The sequence below is a fragment of the Lepidochelys kempii genome, chromosome 9 (assembly GCF_965140285.1).
Source record: "Lepidochelys kempii isolate rLepKem1 chromosome 9, rLepKem1.hap1, whole genome shotgun sequence".
Classification (NCBI taxonomy): domain Eukaryota; kingdom Metazoa; phylum Chordata; order Testudines; family Cheloniidae; genus Lepidochelys; species Lepidochelys kempii.
In genome coordinates this window covers 31,178,504-31,205,760 of record NC_136388.1, presented here as the reverse complement: position 1 = coordinate 31,205,760, position 27,257 = coordinate 31,178,504, and positions in this window count along the sequence as shown.

The following is a 27,257-nucleotide window of genomic DNA, read 5'->3' as shown; positions in this document are numbered from 1 at the left end:
AAACAGTATTTGCCACGACACCCTCCTAACTTCCATCATGTAGAGCTCCACAGAAACTGCGAAGAGTTAACCCAGCTGCCAGTACACTAACCACTAATGGAGGAAATCTAGAACATAACTGGACAGCCCTTGTTGGGAGTAAACACTAAATGAGCCTTTCATTTAGTGCTGGCAATGTAAAACCAATAGGCCGGTGCCAGCATAGTGCAATTAAAAATGAAATGTACTGCCCACAGACTCTCACCTTCCCTGTGGGTTGGACAGAAAGTCCCCATTAAATCATTACCAATATCTGTTTGAAGTTCTGGGTAAGGGGTGAGCAAGGGACGTTAGGTGGACACAACTTATTTTCCCTGTGTAACACACCCTACAAGTTTTCCTAGTAGTTACTTGTGTGTTAGAATTACAGAATAGAAAATATATTCTTTGTAGATAGCAACTCTTCTTTCATTCTACAAATCATATATTTTTCCCGGTTTCAGAAAACCTATGGCACCTTTTAATCTATGAATGGAAAGACTCACTTTTGTAGTACTAGTAGCTTTTGCTCAGTAACTCTGAAAAATTATTGCTGCATAACAGGACATTGTTTATCATGAATTGCTGAGATATGTTGATTTGTGATTGACATTAGATATGTACCCAAAACCACACTCCTGGAAATCTTTTCTCTCATGCTTTTGGCACCTGAGCAATCTGAAGATGATTAAATTCTAAGTCCGACTATATACTGCTGTAAAGGACATTCATATGGGAAAAAATTCAAATCCAGGGTAGAGGGGACTTCTTATAATCTCAGTTATAGTGAAACTTCACCATTAGGGTGAAATTCAGTCCTCTCACTGATCCCCCTACCCAGATTATTAACAAATGGATTTTTTCTGGGACCGCTGCCAGGATAGGGAAGGATGGAATCAAAACCCGCAACCCCTAGGCAGATAGCAGCATAGCCCCTTCCATGCCTGCTAAGTGTGGGTTTTGGGCCAGCTGATTTGCATAAGTGTGAATTCATCACCTCCTCTTTTCCTAGTGGTTACTGCTATCCACCTGATTCAGAGCCATTATGGAGCCCCTGGATACTCAGGCCTGAATGGTGCAGAAGGCCTTCTCCAGAATGGAAGGCAAGCACCATATTTCTTCACTATATTTGAATGGGCTTTCACTCTTCTACTAAAGCTTCAGCTCTTTTATTGTGAAGCTTCACTGCAATATAAGTGGATTCCACCGCCTATCCCCTTGCAGTGTAGCTATTAAACCACACCAGATAGGTGTTAATTACTGCATTTCACAGGAATTTTCACTTCCCATCTTGATGAGCACAGGAATCAGAAGAGAAACAGTAACTACTGAGAAGGGGGTAAAATGAAACCTCTGGCTCATGCTCTATCTGCAGCTGCATTCAATATGGGTTTAAAGAGATCTGGTTTTGATACAACTGCTCTCCAAGGGGAGTGAAAATATTGGCCTTCCCCTCCCAGGGCCTTTCTGCCTGCCTTACAGAATCACACAGCTGCCGGTGCCTCCTCTAGCTGCCAGCGCTCTATGCCAGCACTTTGGTGTAAAGAGGATGGGATGGTTTAGAGAGAGGTCCTCTCCCACCGTTGTGAAGCTTTGCTTGTAGGGGAATCTCTCTCTCTCTCTCTCTCTCTCACACACACACACACTTTGCTTTGAGGAAAAGAAATAACATTTCACTCGGGCAGATTTGGACCCAGCATCTGTGCAGTGGAAGGGCTGCTAAGCACTGAACTAGGGTGATTCCACTATCTGCGACGTGGTGGGGGAGTGCAGGATATACAAAGCCTGTGCAGGGGAGTCTGGTTTTCCCTTGTGCTAGGAACCTGCGCTGCACAGGAGCGCTGACTCTGAGCAAGGGGATTTTAGCCAGAGTGACTGGCGGATCCATTATGGTACGGGTACACCCAGCTATCCTCTCGCCCCCTTCCCTCTTGGGTTTGTCTGTCTGGAAGAGGGAAAGAGGAGCAGCAGCTGAGGCTGCAGTGGCAGAGCAGCTGGGCTGCTGCTCCAAATCCTTGGGTGGGGGAAGGTTACTATCTCCTTCTTCCTGTCAACACAGAACCTTTCTCCAGTGAATTCATTCCCTTGGGCTTGGTGCAGGGAAGGGATTCCACTGTATATCATATGTACAAGTGTGTAATGCAGTGAATGCCAGGTGTCTCTCATAGTTTTCCATTCTCCTTTGTTAAACAAAAAATTCCTTCCTCATTGTCTTCTTTATTCCACCTGCTTGACCCTGCCGTAAAACCACAGTATAAAAATGGTGCTATCACAGTCATTTCACAATGACACACTGGGAGGACATAAACACGGGGTTATTTAATAGTGCCACTGCCCCCCCACTCCCTGCCCTACCTAATTAGCAGCCTTGGTGATGCCTCTGCAGCAAGATCAAAGAGAAAGTCAAGCCAGGCTGTAGGGGTGAAAGTTGTGACTCAAAAACAAAACAATAGCAAGCGAACACAGAAAATAACTGACACTTCATTTATAAATACCCTCTTGTTTCAAATTTGCACCAACAAGAATAAAGCGTTTCTTTACATAATGTGCAGTAAAAGGTATTTGTTTTAGAGGTAATTAATCACAGCTGAATCCTGGATTATTGTCCTTGGTTTATAACAAATGTGTTCCCGCAGATTTATTTTGCTTTATGCTGAAATGATGGGATTACTAGCCAAACAATTACACTTTTTCAAAACAAAAGACTAATTAAATCTGCAAATCTTCTTGTTAAGAAATAATATGTTGTATAGCTTAATTACAGAAAAATATGCACATACTTTTTGAAATTAAATGGGGTTATTTTGCCTTCCTTATTAATGCTGACTAGTGTATTACTATAAAGCTAGTCACAGGGTAGGTGCAAAGGTTGATGGTACAAACTATTCTCCTACATAAGCAATAAAATAGTAGATATTGGATAGTTAAGGAAAGGGCACACTGCAGAGTCAGTGTGGGGTTAGAGTGAATAAGTTAGGGGTTAGAGTGAATACACGTATTGTTATTAGAAAAGTTATAGCAATGACTTATTTTTGACAGTTTGTTCCTTCCTCTTAATATAGTATTGGGGAAATGTCTTGATTTACTGGAATTAAACCAAGATGGATACCAGTATTGTGACTGCCTCCAATGCATTATTTACAGCAACATATACCCACAACAGAGAAGTGTTTGGCAGGAGTAAGAGAAATGGAAAGGATTTACTGTCCATTTGAGGTGGGAGAAAATAGTTAGGAAAATTTAATTTTTTCAAATAATATAATTCTTTATAGCAAAATGTGAAATCTTTAGAAGGGAAAACCTTTCAGAAAAAATCATGTCATAACTAAATAGTGATTATGTATAGCAGCCAGACACCACCATCTTTTCCCAGAAATTACCCTGCAAATCCATCGAAGCAAATCCATTGTTCTTGCTGATTGGAGAGCAGAGTCGAATGGGTGAGTTATTAGGGTGACATCTGTTAAGTGACAGATGTCTGGGCAGGGTCAGTACTGTACAGGCTTATGTTTTGTTTATAAGGCAATTGCTTATGAGAGTTTATTTTTCTCTTTGCCTTTAGAAAAAAACTAAGCTAGCCTGTCTGTTTAACATCATGTGACTTGTATGTTACTCAACCCAGGCAATTCATGTCGATCTTTTCTTTTTAAAATGTTAAGTAATTGCTAATAATTAGTTTGCTTGACTTTTCACAAACTTTGTTTATATTCTATGCTGTAGGGTATACTGCTGCGTACTTTTTAAAATATATATATATATATATATATATATATATATATATAATGTGAGGACCACAATATTTCAGATTCTGTATACATTTATAACACCTTAAAAATTGCTGTTCTCACTGACTGCCAGATTCAAACTAGACCTAATGCCTTGTTTCTATGGATGTGATGGTTGTTATTAAAATTATTTCTACTACAAACAGACTTGTCAATTCTCACGCCTTTAGTGCAAGCCTCATATTTTTAAGCCTTATCTAAAGCTCTTATGCTTCCTATTCTTTGATCTTCTGCCAGAAAGCAGCAAAATGCATACTAAGGGTATGGTGTTTGTACATTTTTTTAACTTTCTGGTTGTTGTTTGAAGTGCAAGAAAGAAAGAGATGGGGAATCAACAACATAATTCCATATTTGCACACCTCAGCACTCACAGACACATGAAACACATGTGAAATGTATTATTTTGTTTAATTACTGCTTTGGTGGAGTTTTTACATTTTCCTTTGGGAAAGGCCTGAATACTGAACCAAAACCCTATCAATTTTAGCACAGCTGAAAGAAAAACCATGGATAAATTGAACAAAATGCTTGTGCAGATTGAGTTGGGATTGTGTGCCTATTAAAAAACTTTAAGAAGTCCGGTGGCACCTTAAAGACTAAAAGATTTATTTGAGCATGAGCTTTTGTGGGTAAAAAACCCCCTGCTTCAGATGCTTTTAACCCACGAAAGTGAAAAATGTATGCCTCATTTCTAATTTGAATTTGTCTGGATTTAACTTCAGCCATTGGTTCCTGCTATTATGTCTTTTTTTCTAAGATCCTTTAATAGCTGGTATTTTTTCCCCATGAATGTACTTGTTTACCTTGATCAAGTCACCTCTTGATCTTCTTTTTGATGTGACACTTTTCTGCACATTCTCATTCTGACCATGATGACCACAAAACTAAATTAAAAATACTGGGAACTGGTCACAATCCTCTATAATGGAAAGAACAAACTGCATGTGATAGATGTCAATCACACTGCTGAATGCACTACTGTGAGGTGCTCAGCTACGATGGTGGTGACTGGCATAATAACCTCAGTAGAACGAGTAAAGGGTGGACCAAAGATATATAATAACTGGAACCAAACACAATAAATGGTATATAACAGTTTCTATTATAAGCCCCTGATTTCTATCTGAAAGTTTTTTGAAACTTTTCACTTTGGGGCTGGAATTTTCTCTGCTTGGTCTCTGCCTGAAGGTGTGCTATGTTTTTGAAGTTTCCGCAAAAAAAATTTTAAACAGTTTTTGAGTACAAGGAGAGGGAGTATTTCCTACCCTAAAAGTAATTGTGACTTTTTATAAAAAAACCCCACCCCTATAGCAAAAATGTCTGAAGCTTCATAGACTAAGCCTGGCATGAAAATAATTCTCTGAGGAGTTATATTTGGCCATATTCAAGAAGAAATTTTGGTTTTATTTAACCAACATGTGAGTACTTCAAAAGTAGGCTCAAGAGATGGGTAGGCTCAGGTAAGGGAAGGAGTTTTTAGAACAGTCCGTGTTAAGGAGCTGTGTGGAGAAACCATAGGCCAGCAGAGCCCTGAGTGACGTCTCGTGCCAGAAGACAGAAAGTCTCCTGGAGCTCCCTGGTGTGGAAAGAGAGTGTGTATGCTATTCCACTCCCATATGGGGTTCAGAGTATATCGCCTGCTTTGCTTATCCCTCTCTCCAAAAGTGTGAGTGTGCGTGCATATGTGTGTGCGTGTGCACATATGTGCTTTTGTGCTTGAACTTTTGAAAATACAGGCCTAGAGGGGAAAGGATAGTCTTATTGGTAAAACATGGGACTGGAAGATCTGAGTGTTAGTCCTCACTCTGCTACAGACTTCAGGTGTGATCCTGGAATCAATCATTTAAATTCTCTGTCTCATTCCTCGTGTGCAAAGTCAAGATAATAGTGCATCCTTTCCTCACAGGGCCTACCTACATAGCAGGGAAAATCTGCAATACAACCAGCTCACAGAACGGCAAAGGTGTTAAACTGTGTCTACAGGGTGTTAAAGGAGTCAGGGTGAGGGTTTTCCAATCATGCCGATCTATCTGAAATGAAAGAATTCAAATAAAAATATGTACGCAGAGCTGCAAGATATTGATTCTTAAGTAATTAGCATGTGCTTTTAAAATACTTGGAGAGAAGGCACTGTAAGTGCAAAGCACAACTTCTTCCTATTTCAATACCATGTTTATTTGATTACTGGCCCTGCTATTTAAAGAAAAAGAAGCAAAGAAACCCTAAAAGAAGCTTCCTGAGATGGTATTTAATTTCAGACATTTGACTGCTACACCGGTGTAACTGAGAGCAGAGGTTGCCCTAATGTGTATACTGAGAAAAAAGGCACAAATAAGCAAATGTTCTATGATAGCATTTCTTCCAATTGAATAGTGCGAGAAATTATTCCAGTCTCTAAACAAATCAGTTGCTAAATATTATACAAGGTTAAACAAACATACACAAAACCTTATAGGAGTACATGGGGGCTCTTTTTTTAGGAGGCGGAGTTTGGAGTCAGTAGACAAATACAGTTTTTAATGAAACATTAAATACTGCTCCTGGGGTAGTTATAGAAACAAACTCTTAGGATGCACAAAGAATGCACAGAAAATATTACTGAACATTTAGGTCATTATCAACAGATAACCCTCACCTGGAGCATTGTCACTCTTCCCAGAAATGATATAACAACAAAGAGAAGGGTGATGAAACTGATTCAAGTTATAGAGAGATTTCCATAGGAGGAGCAACTGAAAGGAATAAGAATGTTATATTTAGAGATGGAATATTTAGAGATATTCAAAATAATGACTGATATGGAGAAGATAAATTGGTTACTACTATTCATCCTTTCTCATAATACCAGAAATTCAGTTAAAATGAAAATTAAATACCAGAAATTCAGTTAAAAGTTAAAATTCAGTTAAAATGAAAACCAATAAAAGGAAATTATTTATACTTTAGATAGATTCACGTATTTTAAAGTCACAGGTGTTCACTGAGATCTTCTAAGCTGACTGCTTGCATAACACCAGCTATAGATTCCTGTATCTTTCTCCATAACATCAGATTGAACTAGTGCATATCTTCTAGAAAAATATCCAGTTTTGATTTAAAAACTTGAAGTGATGGAGGATCCACCACTTTCCTTGGTAAGTTGTTCCAATGATTAATTACCCTTACTGTTAAAAAATTGCACCTTATTTTCAGTTTGAATTTGTTTAGCTTCAACCCAGCTGTTGGATCTTGTTATGCCTTTGTCTACTAGACTAAAGAGCTCTCTACTATCAGAAATCTTCTCCCAAGGTAAGTACTTATAGGCTATGATTTTAACCTTTCTTGGGTAAGCTAAATATATCAGTTTTGTTAAGTCTATCACTCTAACGCAGATTTTACAGGCCTTGAATCATTTAATACTTCCTGAACTTCTCTAAATATTCTGATGGCTTGTTTTTAAAGTGTGGACACCAGAACTGAACACAGTATTCCAGTAATTGCTTCACCAATGCCATATAAAGTTGCTCTACTCCTATTTATTTCTCTAGTTATACATTCACAGATCTTGTTAGCTTCACAGGGTGTGCGGGGTCATGTTGAGTTGCTTGTCCACTAAATTCTTTTCAGAGTCATTGCTCTTTAGCATACAGTCACTTGCAAGTGGGGGCTACAGTCTTTGTTCCTAGATGCATTTAATTTGACTGTATTAAAACATAACGTTAATTAGTATAAATAATACCTTTCTACAAGATACGATTGAGCTCTAGAGCTTAAAAGAATCCAAAAAGCATAGACATTTGTAAAGATAATCAGAACATCTGTAGTTATATTAGCTAGGATTAAAAATACAAGGGATATAAACGTTCATGCTCCTGTGCACAAGCCAACCAAAAACTGACATAGGTTAGAAGGAAATGTTCTTTATGGGCAATTTATTCCATAACTGTCCACTACAGAAATTCTTATACTTTTCTTTGAGGACTGGATATTAGGAACTATTGGAGAAAGGATACAGGTTGAATGGGCCAGTGGTTTGATTCAATTTAGAAATTCTTATATTCTATAATATAGTCTCTGAAATATCTTCTACTTGTTAGACTAAATGCTATGGACCAGATTCTCAGGTGTTATAAATGAGTATAGTGTGGCTCCACAGAAATCAGTTTACACTGGCTGGGTATCTGGTATATATTACTCCTGTTATATTGTCAAGGTTGTGGTGTTGGTTCATATTAAAGTAGTTCTGTATTAAAATCACAAATGAGTTTGATTCCCCATAGTTTAAATTCCAGGGTATTACTAATGAAGAGGTCTCTTGGTTTTTGGTACTGTTTCTCTCCCTTTATGTGTGAAACTTGCAAGCAATTCTTTGTAACAATAACTACTCACAGAGAGAGAGACTCAAAGCAATACTCTGTAACAACAGAAAGAGCACCCAGCGACTCCCCGCCCTTTTGTTGTATTCATCTCACTTTGTTAACAATTGTGATTAAAATAGAGATAGAGGATGTATGTGGATGGATGCTTGGTGTGGATAATAACTGAATGATCAGGGAGGTGCCAGCCTAAGAATCCAGGTTTCAGAGTAACAGCCGTGTTAGTCTGTATTCGCAAAAAGAAAAGGAGTACTTGTGGCACCTTAGAGACTAACCAATTTATTTGAGCATAAGCTTTCGTGAGCTACAGCTCACTTCATCGGATGCAACTGTGGAAAGTGTAGAAGATCTTTTTATACACATAAAGCATGAAAAAATACCTCCTCCCACCCCACTCTCCTGCTGGTAATAGCTTATCTAAAGTGATCACTCTCGTTACAATGTGTATGATAATCAAGTTGGGCCATTTCCAGCACAAATCCAGGTTTTCTCACCCTCCGCTCCCCCCCCCCCCAACTCACTCTCCTGCTGGTAATAGCTTATCCAATGTGACCACTCTCCTTACAATGTGTATGAAAATCAAGGTGGGCCATTTCCAGCACAAATCCAGGTTTTCTCACCCCCCCGCCCACACACACAAACTCATTCTCCTGCTGGTAATAGCTTATCCAAAGTGACCACTCTCCCTACAATGTGCATGATAATCAAGGTGGGTCATTTCCAGCACAAATCCAGGTTTTCTCTCCCCCCCCCCTCACAAACTCACTCTCCTGCTGGCAAATGGTACCCACATGGCCCCACAGTATGCCAACATTTTTATGGCTGATTTAGAACAACGCTTCCTCAGCTCTCGTCCCCTAACGCCCCTATTCTACTTGCACTATATTGATGACATCTTCATCATCTGGACCCATGGAAGAGAAGCCCTTGAGGAATTCTACCATGATTTCAACAATTTCCTTCCCACCATCAACCTCAGCCTGGTCCAGTCCACACAAGAGATCCACTTCCTGGACACTACAGTGCTAATAAACAATGGTCACATAAACACCACCCTATACCAGAAACCTACTGACTGTTATTCCTACCTACATGCCTCCAGCTTTCACCCTGACCACACCACACGATCCATCGTCTACAGCCAAGCTCTGCGATACAGCCGCATTTGCTCCAACCCCTCAGACAGAGACAAACACCTACAAGATCTCTGTCAAGCATTCTTACAACTACAATACCCACCTGCGGAAGTGAAGAAACAGATTGATAGAGCCAGAAGAGTTCCCAGAAGTCACCTACTACAGGACAGGCCTAACAAAGAAAATAACAGAACGCCACTAGCCGTCACCTTCAGCCCCCAACTAAAACCCCTCCAATGCATTATTAAGGATCTACAACCTATCCTGAAGGATGACCCAACACTCTCACAAATCTTGGGAGACAGGCCAGTCCTTGCCTACAGACAGCCCCCCAACCTGAAGCAAATACTCACCAACAACCACATACCACACAACAGAACCACTAACCCAGGAACCTATCCTTGCAACAAAGCCCTTTGCCAACTGTGCCCACATATCTATTCAGGGGACACCATCACAGGGCCTAATCACATCAGCCACACTATCAGAGGCTCGTTCACCTGCACATCCACCAATGTGATATATGCCATCATGTGCCAGCAATGCTCCTCTGCCATGTACATTGGTCAAACTGGACAGTCTCTATGTAAAAGAATAAAAGGACACAAATCAGATGTCAAGAATTATAACATTCATAAACCAGTCGGAGAACACTTCAATCTCTCTGGTCACACAATTAAAGATATGAAGGTCGCTATCTTACAACAAAAAAACTTCAAATCCAGACTCCAGCGAGAAACTGCTGAATTGGAATTCATTTGCAAATTGGATACTATTAATTTAGGCTTAAATAGAGACTGGGAGTGGCTAAGTCAGTATGCAAGGTAGCCTATTTCCCCTTGTTTTTTCCTACCCCCCACCCCGACGTTCTGGTTAAACTTGGATTTATGCTGGAAATGGCCCACCTTGATTATCAAACACATTGTAAGGAGAGTGCTCAGTTTGGATGAGCTATTGCCAGCAGCAGAGTGAGTTGGGGCGGGGGGGGAGAAAACCTGGATTTGTGCTGGAAATGGCCCACCTTGATTATCATGCATACTGTAGGGAGAGTGGTCACTTTGGATAAGCTATTACCAGCAGGAGAGTGAGTTTGTGTGTGTGGTTTTTGGAAAGGCCGGGGGGGGGGGGTGAGAAAACCTGGATTTGTGCTGGAAATGGCCCACCTTGATTTTCATACACATTGTAAGGAGAGTGGTCACTTTGGATAAGCTATTACCAGCAGGAGAGTGAGTTTGTGTGTGTGGTTTTTGGAAAGGCCGGGGGGGGGGGTGAGAAAACCTGGATTTGTGCTGGAAATGGCCCACCTTGATTATCATACCACATAAACACCACCCTATACCGTAAACCTACTGACCGCTATTCCTACCTGCATGCCTCCAGCTTTCACCCTGACCACACCACACGATCCATCGTCTACAGCCAAGCTCTGCGATACAACCGCATTTGCTCCAACCCCTCAGACAGAGACAAACACCTACAAGATCTCTGTCAAGCTTTCTTACAACTACAATACCCACCTGCAGAAGTAAAGAAACAGATTGATAGAGCCAGAAGAGTTCCCAGAAGTTACCTACTACAGGACAGGCCTAACAAAGAAAATAACAGAACGCCACTAGCCGTCACCTTCAGCCCCCAACTAAAACCCCTCCAACGCATTATTAAGGATCTACAACCTATCCTAAAGGATGACCCAACACTCTCACAAGTCTTGGGAGACAGGCCAGTCCTTGCCTACAGACAGCCCCGCAACCTGAAGCAAATACTCACCAACAACCACATACCACACAACAGAACCACTAACCCAGGAACTTATCCTTGCAACAAAGCCCGTTGCCAATTGTGCCCACATATCTATTCAGGGGACACCATCACAGGGCCTAATAACATCAGCCACACTATCAGAGGCTCGTTCACCTGCACATCCACCAATGTGATCTATGCCATCATGTGCCAGCAATGCCCCTCTGCCATGTACATTGGTCAAACTGGACAGTCTCTACGTAAAAGAATAAATGGACACAAATCAGATGTCAAGAATTATAACATTCATAAACCAGTCGGAGAACACTTCAATCTCTCTGGTCACGCAATCACAGACATGAAGGTCGCTATCTTAAAACAAAAAAACTTCAAATCCAGACTCCAGCGAGAAACTGCTGAATTGGAATTCATTTGCAAATTGGATACTATTAATTTAGGCTTAAATAGAGACTGGGAGTGGCTAAGTCATTATGCAAGGTAGCCTGTTTCCTCTTGCTTTTTCCTACCCCCCCCCCCCCCAGATGTTCTGGTTTAACTTGGATTTAAACCTGGAGAATGGTCAGTTTAGATGAGCTATTACCAGCAGGAGAGTGAGTTTGTGTGTGTATGGGGGTGGGGGGGATGTGAGAAAACCTTGATCTATGCAGGAAATAGCCCGACTTGATTATGTAAAGAGTTGTCACTTTGGATGGGCTAGCACCAGCAGGAGAGTGAATTTGTGTGGGGGGGTGGAGGGTGAGAAAACCTGGATTTGTGCTGGAAATGGCCCACCTGTTGATCACTTTAGATAAGCTATTACCAGCAGGACAGTGGGGTGGGAGGAGGTATTGTTTCATGATTTCTGTGTGTATATAAAGTCTGCTGCAGTTTCCACGGTAAACATCTGATGAAGTGAGCTGTAGCTCACGAAAGCTCATGCTCAAATAAATTGGTTAGTCTCTAAGGTGCCACAAGTACTCCTTTTCTTTTTGCGAATACAGACTAACACGGCTGTTCCTCTGAAACCTGTCATTATGCAAGGCACTGCATTTAGCCGTATGGAGTGGAAATCTATCAACTGCATGAAGAAACTTGTACAGATACAGACAGACATCATCTTCCTTTCCAAATGCAAACAGATGGACATCGTACCAAAAGGACTGAAGGTCAAAAATCCATTACAATCTACATACCACACAGACTATGCTGACAGCTTGTGCCTCACGCTCTCAAAGAAACTGCGGAATCACCTGATCAAGATCCTCTACAGCAAACAGGGAAAGATTAAGAATGAGCTCTCAAAAATGGATACTCTCATAAAGAACCAACCTTCCACACAAACTTCCTCGTGGCTGGATTTTACTAAAACTAGACAAGCCATTTACAACGCACACTTTGCTTCTCTACAAAAGAAAAAAGACACTAAACTTTCTAAACTACTACATGCTACAAGGGGCCACAGCAATGGTTCCCTCACCCCACCTAGCAATATTGTTAACCTATCCAACTATACTCTCAGCCCAGCAGAAGCAGCTGTTCTATCTCGGGGCCTCTCCTTCTGCCCCTCCACCCCCACGAACATGATACAGTTCTGTGGTGACCTAGAATCCTATTTTCGACGTCTCCGTCTCAAGGAATATTTCCAAAATACCTCTGAACAACATACTAATCCACAGAGGTCTCCCTGCCAACACTACAGAAAGAGGGATTCTAGATGGACTCCTCCTGAAGGTCGAAACAGCAGACTGGACTTCTACATAGAGTGCTTCCGCCGACGTGCACGGGCTGAAATTGTGGAAAAGCAGCATCACTTGCCCCATAACCTCAGCCATGCGGAACGCAATGCCATCCACAGCCTCAGAAACAACTCTGACATCATAATCAAAAAGGCTGACAAAGGAGGTGCTGTTGTCATCATGAATAGGTCGGAATATGAACAAGAGGCTGCTCGGCAGCTCTCCAACACGAGTTTCTACAAGCCATTACCCTATGATCCCACTGAGAGTTACCAAAAGCAACTACAGCATTTGCTCAAGAAACTTCCTGAAAAAGCACAAGATCAAATCCGCACAGACACACCCCTGGAACCCCGACCTGGGATATTCTATCTACTACCCAAGATCCATAAACCTGGAAATCCTGGGCGCCCCATCATCTCAGGCATTGGCACCCTGACAGCAGGATTGTCTGGCTATGTAGACTCCCTCCTCAGGCCCTACGCTACCAGCACTCCCAGCTACCTTCGAGACACCACTGACTTCCTGAGGAAACTTCAATCCATCGGTGATCTTCCTGATAACACCATCCTGGCTACTATGGATGTAGAAGCCCTCTACACCAACATTCCACACAAAGATGGACTACAAGCCGTCAAGAACACTATCCCCGATAATGTCACGGCTAACCTGGTGGCTGAACTTTGTGACTTTGTCCTTACCCATAACTATTTCACATTTGGGGACAATGTATACCTTCAGATCAGCGGCACTGCTATGGGTACCCGCATGGCCCCACAGTATGCCAACATTTTTATGGCTGATTTAGAACAACGCTTCCTCAGCTCTCGTCCCCTAAAGCCCCTACTCTACTTGCGCTATATTGATGACATCTTCATCATCTGGACCCATGGAAAAGAAGCCCTTGAGGAATTCCACCATGATTTCAACAATTTCCATCCCACCACCAACCTCAGCCTGGTCCAGTCCACACAAGAGATCCACTTCCTGGACACTACAGTGCTAATAAACAATGGCCACATAAACACCACCCTATACCGTAAACCTACTGACCGCTATTCCTACCTGCATGCCTCCAGCTTTCACCCTGACCACACCACACGATCCATCGTCTACAGCCAAGCTCTGCGATACAACCGCATTTGCTCCAACCCCTCAGACAGAGACAAACACCTACAAGATCTCTGTCAAGCTTTCTTACAACTACAATACCCACCTGCAGAAGTAAAGAAACAGATTGATAGAGCCAGAAGAGTTCCCAGAAGTTACCTACTACAGGACAGGCCTAACAAAGAAAATAACAGAACGCCACTAGCCGTCACCTTCAGCCCCCAACTAAAACCCCTCCAACGCATTATTAAGGATCTACAACCTATCCTAAAGGATGACCCAACACTCTCACAAGTCTTGGGAGACAGGCCAGTCCTTGCCTACAGACAGCCCCGCAACCTGAAGCAAATACTCACCAACAACCACATACCACACAACAGAACCACTAACCCAGGAACTTATCCTTGCAACAAAGCCCGTTGCCAATTGTGCCCACATATCTATTCAGGGGACACCATCACAGGGCCTAATAACATCAGCCACACTATCAGAGGCTCGTTCACCTGCACATCCACCAATGTGATCTATGCCATCATGTGCCAGCAATGCCCCTCTGCCATGTACATTGGTCAAACTGGACAGTCTCTACGTAAAAGAATAAATGGACACAAATCAGATGTCAAGAATTATAACATTCATAAACCAGTCGGAGAACACTTCAATCTCTCTGGTCACGCAATCACAGACATGAAGGTCGCTATCTTAAAACAAAAAAACTTCAAATCCAGACTCCAGCGAGAAACTGCTGAATTGGAATTCATTTGCAAATTGGATACTATTAATTTAGGCTTAAATAGAGACTGGGAGTGGCTAAGTCATTATGCAAGGTAGCCTGTTTCCTCTTGCTTTTTCCTACCCCCCCCCCCAGATGTTCTGGTTTAACTTGGATTTAAACCTGGAGAATGGTCAGTTTAGATGAGCTATTACCAGCAGGAGAGTGAGTTTGTGTGTGTATGGGGGTGGGGGGGATGTGAGAAAACCTTGATCTATGCAGGAAATAGCCCGACTTGATTATGTAAAGAGTTGTCACTTTGGATGGGCTAGCACCAGCAGGAGAGTGAATTTGTGTGGGGGGGTGGAGGGTGAGAAAACCTGGATTTGTGCTGGAAATGGCCCACCTGTTGATCACTTTAGATAAGCTATTACCAGCAGGACAGTGGGGTGGGAGGAGGTATTGTTTCATGATTTCTGTGTGTATATAAAGTCTGCTGCAGTTTCCACGGTAAACATCTGATGAAGTGAGCTGTAGCTCACGAAAGCTCATGCTCAAATAAATTGGTTAGTCTCTAAGGTGCCACAAGTACTCCTTTTCTTTTTGCGAATACAGACTAACACGGCTGTTCCTCTGAAACCTGCCATTGTAAAGAGAGTGGTCACTTTGGATGGGCTATTACCAGCAGGAGAGTGAGTTTGTGTGTGTGGGGGGGGGGCGGGGCGGGCAGAGGGTGAGAAAACCTGGATTTGTGCTGGAAATGGCCCAACTTGATTATCATACACATTGTAAGGAGAGTGATCACTTCAGATAAGCTATTACCAGCAGGAGAGTGGGGTGGGAGGAGGTATTGTTTCATGGTCTCTGTGTATATAATGTCTTCTGCAGTTTCCACAGTATGCATCCGATAAAGTGAGCTGTAGCTCACGAAAGCTTATGCTCAAATAAATTGGTTAGTCTCTAAGGTGCCACAAGTACTCCTTTTCTTTTTTCCTAAGAATCCAGTGTCCATCGGCTGAAGAAGGCGTCAAGTGGAAATAACCAGAGGACCCCCGGAGGGCAGTCTGGAATCCACCGAACAGCCTCAAGAATGGGAGAACCAAAGAACAAGATAACATCTGGCAGCATGGAGCCATCAGGAATGTGCCATCTGCTGATTGATTCAGCAACACCATGATGAAGCAATTCCCATAGACTGGCATAGGAAGAAATTCCTATAAAAATGGACTCTAGAAAGTGAGAACTTTGGGGTCTGATTCTGCAAACCAACTTCCAGGAGCATCAGATGAGCATCTGACAAGGCCCTGCTCCCTCCTCATGTCCAGGCCACCTGGCCAGTGGCTTGGCATGAGCAACTCTAAGGGTGGTAACTATGATAACAACCTTGCAGAACCTCTGTGTGTGTGTATGTGTGTGTGTGTGTGTGTGTATGAATGTGTGAATAAATATGAAATTGAATAGAATGTTATAGCGGTAACTAACTGCTTACTATGATTCTTTCTGTATTCACAATAAGTGTGGCATTTTGCCTTTTCCTCTTGAATAAGATCCTGCTGGTTTTTATTTTATTGGTATAACATTTGGAAAAGATGGCTGATTAATTTACAATCCCATGGTTTTTTGGGCAGTAAGGGACCATCTGCCAGAATATTTAGCTTCCTCTCTAACAATTTGTGTACTATTGCTATTTTGTTAACAGAAAAAAAACTGCAGCACATTGGAAACTAAAACTGTGAGCACAGTTTTAGTTCCCAGGTAACTTCAAAATAAATAATATGCAGGCTACTGTACTGATTACATTATTCATTTTCACATTTATACTGAAAAGCTTCCTTTATAATGCAAATGAAGTTGTCACAGAAACTAGTGACCCTGCCATAAAATTTAGGACCAGTTTTGTGTGGGGAACATGGGGTCTTGGATATAACGATCAGTGATAATTCTTAACTTAAGAATTGGAAAAATAAAAATTGTTACTTTGCTGGTTGCTGGGAATTTAATGATTACATAGCTGTGGAAAAGGCCTCCTCTTCCTTTATATCTCATCTTCATAATTAATGGTCCAGTCTTGCAAATACTTACAACTGGACATAGTGCTTGTGTCATAAATAACACTGTTAACTACTGTAGGGTTACTCATGGTAGACAGAGTGCAGGACTGAGCTTTTAGATTGTAAGATGTTACCTTCTCCACTTATCTTTGTCAGTAAAGGCCCAAGCATATCTATAGCACTGCAGAAAGGATTGTTAATATACTGTGGAGAGGGAGGTGGGGAGGCCTCTCCAGGAAGTTCTCCCTCAGTGGCTTCATATTCTTCCACACCCTGTAATTTCTACCCTGGGGAACCTGTAAGAGATTGGTTCTAACTATGAAATTTCCATAAGTACTGAACTAAGTGCTATTAAACCCATGGAACAGAAATGTGATGCTAAATTGGACACTTATACTCCACAACTGCTAAAAATTAGAGGATAAATGGAAATGCTTGAAGGGGCTCATTCTGCTAAGAATGTTCAAAGTGATAGTTTAAAAAATTTAAGGGACAGCCTGAAAATCTTTCTGCTCTTATTAAAGAAAGAGCTATTTTACACCATAATGTAGAGCTCTTTGGGAACCAGTATAAAAGTCGTTATTTTAGTCTGAGTGGAGTGTTTGAAGGCAAGAGTGATATTGAAACAGTGCTTGGTATCTGACTATTACTTTTTTAAACTGCTGCTGGAATTTAACTTTTAAAGTAGACAAAAAAATTCTAGTGGAATTAGAGGGGCTAATTCTGATATGCACATTCCAGAACTTCCTTACAAAACAGCTAGTTTCCTGTCTTTTATGTACTGGCTTCCTAGAACTGAAATAATGAAATATGTTCCCTATTTGAGGCATCATACCTGTATTTCTTGATTTCATTTGTTTGTTTTGTGTTTCTTCTATAGTAACTGAGACGTAACATGGAAAGTCAGATCTGCTTAATTCAGGATATTTACCAACTAGAGCAGAAGTCCCAGTCTTAGAACTGGACCTTTTTTTTAACAAAAAGACTTTTAATAAAAAGTGACCTTTTCCGTTTAAGTGTCAAGACTGTCATTTTTCTTTCCGTTTGAAATAATAATAATGCCCCATCTTTTTCAAAACTTAAAAAACATTCTTAGTTTTTGTAGATGAAAATTTAAAATAAAAATGTTCATAATGATTTAATACATGTTTAAAGTTTTTTTTTTTAATTTAAAAACTTCCAAAAAACACATACAACTGCCTTGTGGCCTGTTTAAAGCACTGTAGTAGTGTAATAAAGTTTGTCCTGTAAATTAGAATTGGGCCCTCTGAGTAAGGAATGAGTAGGATGTGGCCCAGCCTAGAGACCAAATCTACCTTCACCCCCCACAGACAGAAACTTACTTTCTTCTCTAAGACCTGGTCTGTGCTTGAAAATTGTATCATTATAATCATACACTCTTCCTATAGAGAAAAAGCTATGCTAGTGTAAAACCCCTTTATGCTGATATAACTGCATCCACACTGGGGGTGGGAGAGAAGAGGATTGTACCAGTATAGTCAAAGCAGTACAACTTTCTAAGCAGACAAGGCCAAACTCAACACAGTGGCTAACATAAACTGTAAATTAGCCAGATCCCATTTTATATCCACCTGAGAATTAGATCTCTTCCTGAGGGTCAAAATTACCAGATTTTGTTGTCAGTACAATGTAATAAAATTGAAATTTGTTGTGCTGCCTAATATGCCCGGTTGCTAATGAAATTTAAACTAGACATTACAGAACTTCAAGGAAACACAGTTATTCTTAGAATAGAATCCTCGGTGGATGCCATACTGCTTGCAACATTTAAGACTAGACTGGACACAACATTAGTAAGTGTACAGCAGGAAGCTATTCTGCATTGGCAGATGGAGTGGATAGCCTAACAGGTCTCTTCTATGCAGTGGTGTTGTAGCTGTGTTAGTCCCAGGATATTAGAGAGACAAAGTGGATGAGGTAATATCTTTCATTTAACCAACTTCTGCTGGTGAGAAAGACAAGCTTTTGAGCTTCACAGAGCTCTTCTGCATAAGCTCGAAAGCTTACCTCTCTCACCAACAGAAGATGGTCCAATAAAAGTTATTATCTCACCCATCTTATCTCTCTTCTACCTCTGACTTTTATGCGTCTGGATTTCCCCCCCCACCTCCACTTGTGTTCAGGCTCCTTATTGATTTTGTAGACTAATTGCAGGGATTTATTATAATAATAATGTAAAAAGAAACAAAAAAACCTCTGCCCACACACTGCATATAGATAGCAAAGCCAGTGTTTTGCAATCACTTTTCCCCTGTGCTGCTTTGTTCTGTGAAATATTTATCTCCAATGCAGCCAGAAAGTCTACTAGCCTCTGAAGTCTGAGAATAATGGTACTAAATGTAATGCCCAAACTTGGCATCTCCACTGCATCCAGCTGTTGTGGTTAAGCCTTTTTAGGCACGTTTGTTCTCTCTATCTCTCTGTGTAACCCTTAGCTCATTCCAAAAGAAAAAAAATCAATAAACTAGAAAATTGTCTGCCACTAAAAAACAAAACAAGGACAAAACCCTCTCTGTGAACACTGGGCCATTCTTGATGGCCTTTTTTTCTTTGAGATTGATACCATAACTGTAATATCTTAGCTCATTGTCAGAGATAAAATGAAATTGCTGCTCAAACTCTTGGAAATTAGATAGAAGCTTCACACAACAGGGAATGGATTCTGGGCAAAGGGAAGCATTTACACACTATACTCAGTATAAATTATTCCCCTGCAGTTTTTGGTGGGTAATACTAACTGCATAATCTGTTGACATTGGGTGATTGATGTCAGGCTATGTATCAAATTTAGCCAAAGATAAGGTTGTAGAACTCTGTTGCAATTGGTGTGCATATCATACATTTTAAAGTAATTAGTCTCTTTTTGCTCTCATACTAGTTTAACATGAACATAACACCATTGATTTCAGTGGAGTTACTCCTGATTTCCACCAAGGTAACTAACATCACAATCAAGATAATTTAACATTGACAGTCTGGCGAGTTACTGCCCTTTCTCTCTTCTTCCTTAACCATGACACTTTTAGAGCCCTCTCCCCACCCCAGTATGAACTAGGCCTAACATATCTATCTTCAGGGGATGCTGTATGGCCTGTTTACTTTCCCTAGCTCTGAGGCAGTTGAGGTGATCTTGGTGGGAGATTGCAAAGATCTTAAATATATTTAATGACCTGGGTTTTTACATATGTTTATTATTGGACAAAGGGAGGTTACTGGTGCAGTCTTTGTATTATTGTGTTTTTAAAATATCTCAAGGAACAAAGGATAGGCACTCCCTTTTATGCAATGAGAGTATAAATCAAAATAATATAGTTTATGTTATTAACACCTGCAATAAAACTGATTAAATTAAATTGGTCTGAAGCTAATTGGTGCTTACTCTGGTAACTTCCATATTCATTACTTTCATTCTGTGAAGCAAAATTTCTTACATGAGATGCTGGTCTACTGGGTAAATATAATAGGTTTCCAAGTATCACCAAATAGTGGCAATTAAATACCAGAGAGAGGATTTTTTTTTTCCCTTTTAGGATCTAATCCTGCAATCAGACAATTCATATGAGGAAAAGTGAGCATGATTTGGCTCCTTGGCCTAATAAGTTTAATTTGACTGCAACAAAATTAGTCTAAGTTCTTTCCATTCTTGAAATGATTCTAAATAATGAGAGGTTAAAGTATTGTATATACACTGATGTTTTTCATCTCTGGATCCAAACAGTGTCCTAGGTCACCATTGCAACATTAGCCAGTATCAAGATTGCCAAAGTGGATATTTGACACTTTCTATAATATCTCTAGACCCTGTTGTGCAATTGGCAGTTTAAAATAACTACCAGCCTCTTCTGCAAAGAGTTCAAGTACTAGGAAGAGCAGTCAGAAATGAGATGAGAAATGAGATGCACTGGCAAAGCTGTGTGAGACCTCTTACACCACAGCTGCCTGTACTAACCCCAGTACAAGATGAATTATGAATTTACAATAGAATTCCAAAGGAATTATATAAGACATATGCACTGTAAAGGAAAAAGCCAGACCTTCTGCTAACATATGTCAGCATAGTTCCATTGAATTCAATAAAGCTCAGGATCTGGCCTAATGAATGTTAATATGCCCAATGCTCTGACCGAGAGGGGTGGTCAAAATATTTCTGATATAGATTTCCCCTCCCCCGCTGTTTCTATCTACTGGGCTTGATCAAAGAGGAATGAGGCCCCTGATTCAGCACAGTATGTATGCCCTTGCATAACTTAAAATGTGTAGTATAAAGTCAATAAGACCATTCATGCCTAAGTAGTCCAGTTGTTGAACTGGAGCCTAGGCCAGTATGAATCAGCTGAACATCTCTTCTCCATGTCTTCCTTGGGTTTTCCTTAATGGGAGAGGATGCCAACTACTGATATGCTTAGCTTTTATTGGGAGTCTGATAAAACATTTCAGGAACTTTACAAAGGAAGGAAGCAGCAAAAGTATTGCAGTGTTGCAGGAGCAAAATAAAGTTTCTTGGTTATAGTCAGAAGTGAAATTTGGAAGATTAAAAGAAAAAGAAAGAAGAAGATTAAAAGAAAAAAAAAGAGGGATAACTGGCATCTGAGTATAGTCGGTACATGTATGGATAATTACTCTTCCCAGTGCTGTTGCTGCTGTTTTAGATGGGGAAGTACTGACTGATTTTGTAGAATTGTCACTATATTTGTAGGCTGGTGTAGTCAATTGCGCACAAAAAGTTTTTTGGTTCACGGGGTCCTGTGAAAGCATGTTGGTATCTGGTGCCTCTTTTAATACTCAACTTGAAACAAATTGTAGCTAGTAAAACTTACATTAATAGCAGCAAAATTGGATGGTAATAATTAATTTTCTGATGCCCTGTCCACTCTTAACATTCTTCCATATTATTTCACCTTGCCCAGTGACTCTTTTTCCAGTATAAAAAAATACCCACATATCACGATAAGCTGACAATACAAAAGCAGGAGCCCTATCGATATTTCCTATTGATCTGGCTGTTTGTAGACAGCTCTTCCCATTTTTCTCCCTGTCCATTTCTTTCTTTCTCCTGAGAAATACTAGTAGTGATCATCTTTGCTGTTACATGAAGATGCAGAAAGTTTGTCCAAATTACCATGACTGCGATCCACGCCCCGCCCTCGCTGGGGGAATCAAACTACAACCTTTTAGGGTGAGATTCATTATCTGCATGGTAGCCTCCTTGCTGGACATTGGAAACTTCTATTAATCTTTTCTCAGCTAACTTAGGTTCATATGTCCTTTTATGGAAGATACTCCTATTCATAAATCTGGCATGTCTAGGGCTTATGCTGCATTGCCTTTATTATTATTGCATCACTGTTTTCAATAGTTTAGTTTTAGGACTATAGATATAACTGCTAGGGAAATATATGACTGACTGTTATCCTAACATTTTATAACTCAGTCTGCACTATAGTTTCTTTAAAGACTTAAAACTTATCCTGTGACTTCAATTTAACAATAAAATTTTGTGCTCTTTCTGTCAATAAGAGCTGCTGGTACCATGGGATATTGGAATAATCTGTTTTCTGCAGTGCTTTTGACTTATTTGACATACAATTTTTCAGTCTTCCAAAGGTAACATTTTGCATTTTGACTAGTAACTTATAACACCATAACATTTCTTTTTCCATGTAGTATCTACAGAAGAGTCTTCCTCACTACTTTCAGAGTAACAACCGTGTTAGTCTGTATTCACAAAAAGAAAAGGAGTACTTGTGGCACCTTAGAGACTAACCAATTTATCTGAGCATAAGCTTTCGTGAGCTACAGCTCACTTCATCGGATGCAGGATCCTCACTACTGTGACTCAAGTGCATTGTTGGTCCTTATAGTGTTCTACCTGGAGACTTAAAAGAGAAAATAAGTAGAAAAATCATTTCTGGACTTATTCTTAAAGCAATATGTGAAAAAGCTAAACAACCATCATGTCATCATCCTGAGCCACATTTCTAACTGGTTTTGTAAAGAGAGAACCACATTATTTAAATATCAACCGCAAACGGGAAAGACATTTCACTTTTCAAAGGGCAAAGGTAACCATCAATCATCATCTCCAACAGCTTTCAGAAACTGTTACAAACTGACCTCCCAAATGACTTCTTGTCTATTTGTCCTGTTGGCCACTGAGCTAATCCACTCATCCCAGCCCCCCCATAAAATTCTCCTGCTATTCATGCCATTCATCTTCCAGCTATCCTTTATTCTTCCTACCTACATATTCACTCATAATCTTTGCTCCTCTGTTCTAAGGCATCTGACCCCCAAATCATTGCTTATTCTTTGTGTTTCACTCATGTACACGTGCTTCTTTTCATGTTGCATTTCTTACTTGGGAAATCTCTCACTGATCAGTCCAGGGCTCAGGTTTTAATTGTGTGTGTTCAGGGGTGCATGAGGATCAAGTGTCAGGTGGTTCAGGAGAGAAAACCAAGAAGCAAAGTGTGCATCAGTTCATTTCAAATTTTTTATTTCTGTTAAATGAGTATTTTTGTATTCTTTTTTTGGAAGGAGGGTACACACAAACATCACACATAAAAGAATGAAAGAATACTTGTGTAACCATTATTTTTTACTGCCATGGTTCATTGGCTTGTTGTTCCTTGGAGACTTGAAAGTGGAAAATTAGGAGAAAAATCATTCTTGGACCTTGTGACACTGGTAAATCAAAAGCCAGCTCTGGCCAAGGCCAAAGGCATTAGCTATGAACTGTCAAACTCATAGCTGGAAACCAAACGAGCTGTGCATTAGTTTTGTTCAAAATAGCTATTAGTCTTCTAAGAATGTTTTTAGTGTTTAGACTCTATGAAATGCTTGTAAATTGCTGCATGCATTAATCTCACGTGTAATGTCTGTATTCCATGCTACAAGGTAAAATATACATTTTTGTTTTATTATTGTAAAAATACCTGTTCTGAACTTGTGAACTCAGATGGGAAGAGTGACTCCCTCCTGCCCATCCAAGAGGTTTATCAAAAATTAAGTGAGCCATTGTAGAACAAAAGCTTTGTTGATTGCCCCATCCACTCATGGAGCAGTACATATAGAAGGTCTCGTCCCATCAGTCTGAATGTTGCAAGAAGGAAATAAAACTAGCTAACATGAAGGTTTTTTATCACTTTGCTGTTTGGAGTCTTGCAATGGCTGGAGCTAAGAAACAAACAAAAAAAAAGGCAGAGATTCCCGGGGCCAACCTGGGAAGACATTCTATGCCGACAGATCACTATACCTCTGTTACCTTTTGGAACCATAGACTGAACTCATTTGTGCATATATGTTGCCTTCTTTAACCTGTAAACAACTCATTTCCTTTTCCTAGTTATAAACCTTTAGATAATTACAGGATTGGCTACAGGTGTTGTCTTTGGTATGAGATCTGAGGTACAAATTAATCTGGGTAAGTGACTGGTTTCTTGGGACTGGGAGCAACCTGAATATTTTGTGATTTTTGGTGTAAGTGACCATTTATCACTAAGTCCAGCTTGCCTGGGCAGCAAGAGAGACTGGAGTGCCCAAGGTGACTGTCTGTGACTCCATGGTAAGACTGTTATAGTGATCTAGGAGTTCACATTTGTTACTGGTTGGTGAAATCTAATTATAGAACATACCACTAATTTGGGGTCTTTGCCCTGGTTTTGACAGTCTACCCTGAGATTGGCATTCACGACCATGAACCACTCCAGAAAGTGCAACAGACCTATTCTTAAAGCAAAATGTGAAAAGCTAAACATTACTCATGTTGGTGAGTATCTGAGTGTCTGTTGTGGGGACAGTTTGTCAGTTTGACCATGTGCTTGATGTTTGAAAAGTGTGAATTGGGAGTGCTTTGTTCCAGGTGAGCCTTGAGTGGGCCTGACTGTTATAAAAAGCCAGTCAACTGTGAACAGCTTGGGGAGAGCCCACTGAGGCTTACATCTTGCAGGCTTCTCTGAGTAGTTACTACAACTCCTGAGGCAGCTCATAGAAGGAAGGTAATATGGATTGTGAGAGTTCAGCTGTTGTTACTTGCACAGGATGTGCCATGTTTGTCTTTCTTCCACAGGACAGAAGTGACTTTGTCTGTACAAAGTGCAAGCTGGTCTCGATATTGGAAGAGAAGGTTCAAGGTCGGGAGAAACGAGTATAGACCCTGCGTTGTGTAAGGGAAACTGAAGATTTCCTGGACAGATGTCAGGATATGCTTCTACGGACACAACATTCTGAAGATTCAGTGCAGGTTGCGCAGTGGGGACAGAAGGATGGTGAAGAAATTTGGCAGCATGTGACCTCCAGAAGAAGAAAGGAGAGTGTCCATGTACCAGCAATGCAGATAGAGGTAAGCAACCATTTTCATGTTCTCTCCACAGGTACTAATGTGGAGAGTGGACTAGATGATACATCTGAGGGAAGGGAACAGAAGGAGACTCTGCCAATTGGAAGTCATCAGATGCACTATCCTAGGGATGGCGTTCCACAACCACCACTCCCAAGAGAAGGAGGTGTTCTTGTCCATCCTCCCTGTGGAAGGAAAAGGCCCAAGTAGAGACCATCGAATGGTGGAAGTCAATGAATGGCTATGCAGGTGGTGTCAGAGAGAAGACTTTGGATTCTTTGACCATGGGATGGTGTTCCAAGAAGGAGGAGTGCTAGGCAGAGATGGGTTCCACCTAACAAAGAGAGGGAAGAGCATCTTTGCAAGCAAGCTGGCTAACCTAGTGAGGAGGGCTTTAAACTAGGATCACTGGGGGAAGGAGACCAAAGCCCTGAGGTAAATGGGGAAGTGGGATACCGGGAGGAAGCACGAGCAGGAGAGCGCAAGAGGGGAGGGCTCCTGCCTCATACTGAGAAAGAGGGACGATCAGCAAGTTATCTTAAGTGCCTATACACAAATGCAAGAAGCCTGGGAAACAACAGGGAGAACTGGAAGTCCTGGCACAGTCAAGGAATTATGATGTGATTGGAATAACAGATACTTGGTGGGATAACTCACATGACTGGAGTATTATTATGGACGGATATAAACTGTTCAGGAAGGACAGGCAGGGCAGAAAAGGTGGCGGAGTTGCATTATATGTAAGGGAGCAGTATGACTGCTCAGAGCTCCGGTATGAAACTGCAGAAAAACCTGAGAGTCTCTGGATTAAGTTTAGAAGTGTGAGCAACGAGGGTGATGTCGTGGTGGGAGTCTGCCACCGGACCAGGGACCACCGGACCAGGGGGATGAGGTGGACGAGGCTTTCTTCTGGCAACTAATTGAAGTTACTAGATCACAGGCCCTGGGAGACTTCAATCTATGGGAGACTTCAATCACCCTGATATCTGCTGGGAGAGCAATACAGTGGTGCACAGACAATCCAGGAAGTTTTTGGAAAGTGTAGGGGACAATTTCCTGGTGCAAGTGCTGGAGGAACCAACTAGGGGCTGAGCTCTTCTTGACCTGCTGCTCATAAACAGGGAAGAATTAGTAGGGGAACCAAAAGTGGATGGGAACCTGGGAGGCAGTTCAAGTTCAGGATCCTGACACAAGGAAGAAAGGAGAGCAGCAGAATACAGACCCTGGACTTCAGAAAAGCAGACGTTGACTCCCTCAGTGAACTGATGGGCAGGATTCCCTGGAAGAATAACATGAGGAGGAAAGAAGTCCAGGAGAGCTGGCTATATTTTAAAGATTCCTTATTGAGGTTACAGGGACAAACCATCCTGATGTGTTGAAAGAATAGTAAATATGGCAGGCGACAAGCTTGGCTTAACAGTGGAATCCTTGCTGACCTTAACCACAAAAAAGAAGCTTACAAGAAGTGGAAGATTGGACAAATGACCAGGGAGGAGTATAAAAATATTGCTCAGGCATGCAGGAGTGAAATTAGGAAGGCCAAATCACACTTGGAGTTGCAGCTAGCAAGAGATGTTAAGAGTAACAAGAAGGGTTTCTTCAGGTACGTTAGCAACAAGAAGAAAGTCAAGGAAAGTGTGGGCCCCTTACTGAATGAGGGAGGCAACCTAGGGAGAGAGGATGTGGAAAAAGCTAATGTACTCAATGTTTTTTTTGCCTCTGCCTTCACGAACAAGGTCAGCTCCCAGACTACTGCATTGGGCAGCACAGCCTGGGGAGGAGGTGACCAGCCCTTTGTGGAGAAAGAAGTGGTTTGGGACTATTTAGAAAAGCTGGACGAGCACAAGTCCATGGGGCTGGATGCGCTGTATCCGAGAGCGCTAAAGGAGTTGGCAGACGTGATTGCAGAGCCATTGGCCGTTATCTTTGAAAACTCATGGTGATCGGGGGAGGTCATGGACAACTGGAAAAAGGCTAATGTAGTGCCCATCTTTAAAAAAGGGAAGAAGGAGGATCCGGGGAATGACAGGCCAGTCAGTCTCACCTCAGTCCCTGGAAAAATCATGGATCAGGTCCTCAAGGAATCAATTCTGAAGCACTTAGAGGAGAGGAAAGTGATCAGGAACAGTCAGCATGAGTTCACCAAGGGCAAGTCATGCCTGATGAAACTAATTGCCTTCTATGACAAGATAACTGGCTCTGTGGATGAGGGGAAAGCAGTGGACGTGTTATTCCTTGACTTTAGCAAAGCTTTC